This window comes from Arachis ipaensis, chromosome B04 (assembly GCF_000816755.2).
Source record: "Arachis ipaensis cultivar K30076 chromosome B04, Araip1.1, whole genome shotgun sequence".
Taxonomy (NCBI): Eukaryota; Viridiplantae; Streptophyta; class Magnoliopsida; order Fabales; family Fabaceae; genus Arachis; species Arachis ipaensis.
This window is the reverse complement of record NC_029788.2, coordinates 97,639,597-97,645,816: the sequence shown is the minus strand read 5'-3', so window position 1 is coordinate 97,645,816 and position 6,220 is coordinate 97,639,597.

Below are 6,220 nucleotides of genomic sequence, written 5' to 3'. Positions count from 1 at the left end.
TCCTCAAAGATTAATGCAAAGTACTACTGTTTTCTATTCAATTCATCTTATTTCGCTTCTAAGATATTCATTCGTACTTCAATCTGAATGTGATGAACGTGACAATAATCATCATTCCCTATGAACGCGTGCCTGATAACCACTTCCGTTCTACCTTCGACTGAATGAGTATCTCTTAGATCTCTTAATCAGAATCTTCGTGGCGTAAGCTAGAATGATGGCGGCATTCAAGAGAATTCGGAAAGTCTAAACCTTGTCTGTGGTATTCTAAGTAGGATTCAATGAATGAATGACTGTGACGAACTCCAAACTCGCGATTGCAGGGCGTTAGTGACAGACGCAAAAGGATAGTAAATCCTATTCCAGCATGATCGAGAACCGACAGATGAATAGCCGTGCCGTGACAGGGTGCGTTGACCATTTTCACTGAGAGGATAAGATGAAGCCATTGACAAGGGTGATGCCTCCAGACGATTAGCCGTGCCGTGACAGGGCATTGGATCATTTTCCCGAGAGATGACCGAAAGTAGCCATTGACAGTGGTGATGTATCACATAAAGCCAGCCATGGAAAGGAGTAAGACTGATTGGATGAAGATAGCAGGAAAGCAGAGGTTCAGAGGAACGAAAGCATCTCCATTCGCTTATCTGAAATTCTCACCAATGAATTACATAAGTATTTCTATCCTTACTTTATGTCTTATTTACATAATATATTGTAGCCCATATGAGTCAACTTAACTGAGATTTACAAGGTGACCATAGCTTGCTTCATACCGACAATCTCCGTGGGATTCGACCCTTACTCACGTAAGGTATTACTTGGACGATCCAGTGCACTTGCTGGTCAGTTACACGGAGTTGTGAACCGTGGTTTTGGCATCAAGTTTTTGGCGCCATTTACAGGGAAAGAAAGAGCAATGAACTTTACATAATTAAAGTGTAATCACGATTCCGCGTACCACCGCCCCGCACCAGCTCAGCATCATATCGGCAGAGCGGCCATTCGGCACCTGGGGGATCGACCTAGTCGGACCCTTTCCTACGGCACCCGGACAACTCCGATATCTCATCGTCGCCATAGATTACTACACTAAGTGGATCGAGGCTGAGCCCCTGGCCTCCATCATGGCAACCCAATGCCGAAAATTTCTCTGGCGACAGATCATCACCCGATTCGGGATCCCCGAGATCGTCATCTCGGACAACAGAACCTAATTTGCTGACAAAAAATTCAGAGAATTCTTAGAAGGACTACGTATATCCCACCGCTTCAGCTCGGTAGAACACCCCCAAACAAACGAACAAGTGGAATCCACAAACAAAATAATCGTCAAAGAACTCAAAAAGCGGCTCGACGAAGCCAAAGGACTATGGGCCGACGAACTCGAATCGGTTTTATGGTCATACCGAACAACACCCCAAACGACCACAGGGGAAACACCTTTCTAACTAACATACGGTGTGGAGGCCATCATCCTAGTAGAGATAGGAGACCCAAGCACCAGAAAAACGGTCGGAGGTAACGACGAGGAAGCAGAACGAGACCTCATCGACGAAGAAAGAGGCATAGCTCATGTTAGAGAGCTAGCCCTAAAGCAAAGAATCAGCTTAAGATACAACCACGACGTCATCAAACGAGAATTCGCACCCGACGATCTCGTCCTACGACGAAATGACATCAGAGCCCCGACCCCAGGGGAAGGAAAACTCACCCCCAATTGGGAAGGACCATACAAAATCAAAGCCACAATCGGAAGGGGACCATACAAGCTCGAACGACTTAACGGCGACGAAATTCCAAGGACATGGAACGCCGCCAACTTACGACGCTACTACACTTAGATTGACCGCCCTAGGTCCTCCCTTGTCTTTTGAATTCCTTTTTAACTCAAATGTTACTACATTTATTTTATTTGTTTTCCCCCTTTTATATTTAAAGTATTAAGCACGGGTACTCTTTCACGCCATGACGGAGGGTTTTAACGAGGCCCAAATAAATTCCACTATATTTTACCCTTTCCCTTTCTACTTCCCAAAATCGGAATAAGAAACACGGCCACAAAGACCGAGAACTGATCACCCTCGGGGCTTAACACGCAGATATCCCCAAACTATGGCGGCCTACCAAAGGTCCTAAGTCACAACGGCTTAAACATATAAACGGCTCAAAGTAAAAACATAAAAGCCCAAAGCGGCCACACGAGTCATTAAAAAGCAAGTTATAAAGCGGCCACAATGGCACAACCCAGTGTTCAAAATATATCAAGTACACGGCTCACGGCCAAACCGAATATCCAAAATAAAAACCAAAGTTCAAACTAACTGAAATAACAAAATAAAACTGCTCAAGATTAACAATGCGGCCATCACGGACAGTCTTAAAAGCCCCCATTACGGACACGTCCACACCTGGAGCCAACACCAAAGCCTGAGCCCTCATCGTCTCCTCGGTAGCCACGATCGCACCCTTCGCATCGGCCAACAGCTCCGTCTTCTCCTTCTTCAAAGCAGCAACTTCGGCTTTCGTAACCTCCAGCTCGCCAAGAAGCACGGCAGCCTAAGAACCCGCGTCGGAAGCCCGCTGTCGCTCCGTACCAAGTTGGGAAAGAAGCAAAATCTCAACCTCGGAAAGACGGAGGATCTCCGCCCCGGCTTCCTCGGAAGACTTCACTGCCTTCTTCCTCGCCACCTCGGCAGCCTCGAGCTGCTCCCTCAACTTAGCCACCTCGGCTTGCGAATGACGGAGCTTCTTGTCCAACAAACCGACCTGAGCCATCACGGGCTCAGCCTTCCGAACAACGACAGCAGAGCGGAGGAGGGCACGATACACTGACTTAGCCTGGAATGAAACATCGCAATCATAAAAAAAGGGCTCTGTGCCAGGCATCAAGTGCTGATCTATGAAACCCGAAGCATCAAAACGTCGATCTATCACACTGGGCACGGCACCCTCCTCCTCAAAAGTCTCGCTGCTAGGTTCCTCAAGCCTCTTTCTCTTTCGAGAAGCCTCAGCAGCCGTGACCACGATGACTTCAGGCGAGTTCACAGGACCAGGCGAAGCCCGAGCGTCGGTCCTCACTCCCGACGAGACCACCTCCTGAGAAACAGCTTGAGAATCCACAGAGGGATTAGAGACAAGGGTAGCAGGAGACAACGATCTCTCCTCCCGACCCATCGCCGCCTTCAGCCGCGCCAGAGAAGTCAAACCACCAGCCATCTCAACTAAAAGAAACCAAAGAAAAATCAAGTTATAAAAACGGGAAAACAAACATGAAAACCAAGAAAGAGACAGCCACACACCAATATACGTCCGACAAGCCTCAGGATCTCCCATGACATCTCGAGGATTTAACGGGCGCTCGCCAAACAAATGCCATAAGACACTGGCAATGTCCTTATCCTCGGGAGACAAACCATCATAAGTAACCTTAGTCAAAACCGACGGCCAGGCACCGAAATTTCAATAGGTCGGAAACCGGCGCTCGCCCTCTAACGTCAGCCAAAACGGATAATGCCCCTGGACAGGGCGTACCTTAAAGTACTCCCTCTTGAAGCCATGAAAAGAATCCTCAAACAAACCAAAAATACGGTGATTAGGTTGAGCCCGGAATGACATATACCCTTTCTTATGCTTCCCCTCCTTAGTCGGAAGAGTGCATAAGAAAAGAAAGAGAAACACAGGAACAGAGCCCGAAAGATCGAGATATCGACACACCAGCTCAAAAGACCGAACGGCGGCCCAGCTATTCGGATGAAGCTGAGATGGCGCCACAGAACACCAACTCAGCAAGTCCTGAACAAACGGCGAAAAAGAAAATCGCACGCCGAGCCGAATGAACATCGACTCATAAACCCACATCCAGTCCGGCACAGTGGGCGAGTCGAGATTCAAATAGCAAACACGCTCATCGGCATCCGGGAAGGCAAGCTCATACTGCCACCCTGCGTCGCCACCGCCACAAATCGCCCCCTGATCATGGAGCCTCTGAAGGCCGGCCTCCGTCATCCGCGACGAAATGCCCCACACATCGCTAGTCACCCAAGTGTAGCGAGTGGGGACGCCCCTGGAAGGGGCTATCGGAGTACCCACACCCTCACTCCTCCGCTGGTGCATACCTAAAACAGGGAGGAGCACCACCATCAGCCTACTAACCCTACGCAGAAGCAAGGAAGACAAAAACCTACTACCTACTATCGAATCAACACGGCGGTGCTTAGCCCCTTCAAACACAAATACCACCAGCCAAAATACACGAATGCTGCATGAAAGGAAAATGGCAGAATAACGCATGACAAAAACAGAACAACAGATACACCACAAAAAGGAAAACAAGAAAGAACAAAGCATGCCAACCTGATAATGCAGAAAAAGAGCCTGGAAAAAGCTTGAGAAGCAGAAGCAGCAGCTCGAAGAAACACCAGAGAGCACCACAGAGAGAAGGAGAACTTTTTTCAGAAGAGCGAAAGAAAAATAAAATGAACGAGGGAAGTGAAGTAGAAAGCCAAAACGGTTTCAAAATGGGCAAGAAAAGACGCAAATAACCCTAAATGATAAAAGGGCACATAGAGGCAATAAAGGAAAAAACCTAGAAAACGCCCCTCACAATAAATGCCCCCTTGGAAAAAGAAACCAATAAAGTACGCCTCGAAAAACGCAACAGGCGCATCAAGCATGGAAGAGACGCGTCACAGCCAAAACGGCCAGACGAATCCCCAAAACAACCAATCAAGATTAGGGCCGACACACTGGCTTCCCCTCGAAAAATCAAACGACTATCTGAAGAAAACTAAAGACCCAGCTCGCGGTCAAAACATCTCCCAGCGACAGACCGACCTTGCTCGTTCTCCCGCTGCGGGGGCAACTGTTACGGATCCGTTCTCCGGATCCCCGACCCGGGAACAAACCCGAACCCGGTTACCCGGGTCCGACCTGTCAGGATCTTCTAGAAGGACCAAAGCCGGCCCTCTAGGACTCCTAATTGACTTTCGAATACAGACGTCTCCCTTATCTTAACCAAACAAGATAAGATAAGATAACCACCGTCACCTATAAATAAGAGGACCCAAGTCCTCCAGGTATTCATTCCTTCCTCACACCTTACACCTCTCAGATCCATTCTGACTTGAGCGTTGGAGTGTCTTTGCAGGTACCTCCCCCCGTTGTTCCAGTCAAGCGATCCAGCATCCGCCTCAACCCGCAAGTTCCCGATTCATCCCTCCACCCGTACCGGAGACATCCTGTACAAATACTATGAATTTAAGTTTAAATTGATAGAATGAGATATATAAATAATTATATTTTTAACCATGGTTATATAAAATCAAACATCATTTTCTAAGGATCGGGTCATGGCTTTACACATATATGCATGGGGCCAAGGCAATTGTAATCGCCAACGTGAATGGGAGATTTGAATGAAATGGTAGATAGACGATATACATGACAAGTCCACACTATATGTTTTCACCCGTAATTTATAACTTTGTCTATCTTGGAAAAAATTCCAATAGCGAGGACATTTTTTTTTGTGATAATAAAGCATTAAATAAAAAGAATATATGATCAATCATAGAAATGAATTTAAATAGATTATATGATCAAGTATTTATCTATGCAGACAGACTGTATGTTTGAGCACGAGATTATTTGAGTTGAGAATCTGAACTAAAAACTGATCGAAATGGGGATATTGGCTTTGAGGATCGGGGAGAAAATACCTACAAAAGATTTGGATATACTCAAGTCAACAAATTAAAGTTATTCAGATAACTAGGATATTTGGGTTGTAAAAGTATGAGTTATACATTTCTATTTATTTATTGATAAATTTTATTTAATTTTCTCTAAAATAAAAAATTAGTTATTTCTTATAATGTTTAATAATTATTTGATAAAATTAGTGAGTTTATTATGATTAACTTTAACTTTTAATTTAATCTAAATTTTAATTACCTAATCAATTAACCATTATATAATTATTTTTGTAAATTATAAAAGTTACTATACATAAAATTTTTTAAAATTCTCTCTTGATAAATGAGAGAGAAGAGTACATATATAATACTACAAAAAAATCAAAGAGGTTTAAACAAAGAAAAAGAAGATGATGGTAATCAATTTTCTTTTTGTATATATAGTAGGTCTTTGGCGAAAAAGTGAGTATGAGGGGTGATTAATAAATATGAACATATAAAAAATTTAGTTAATAATATTGAAC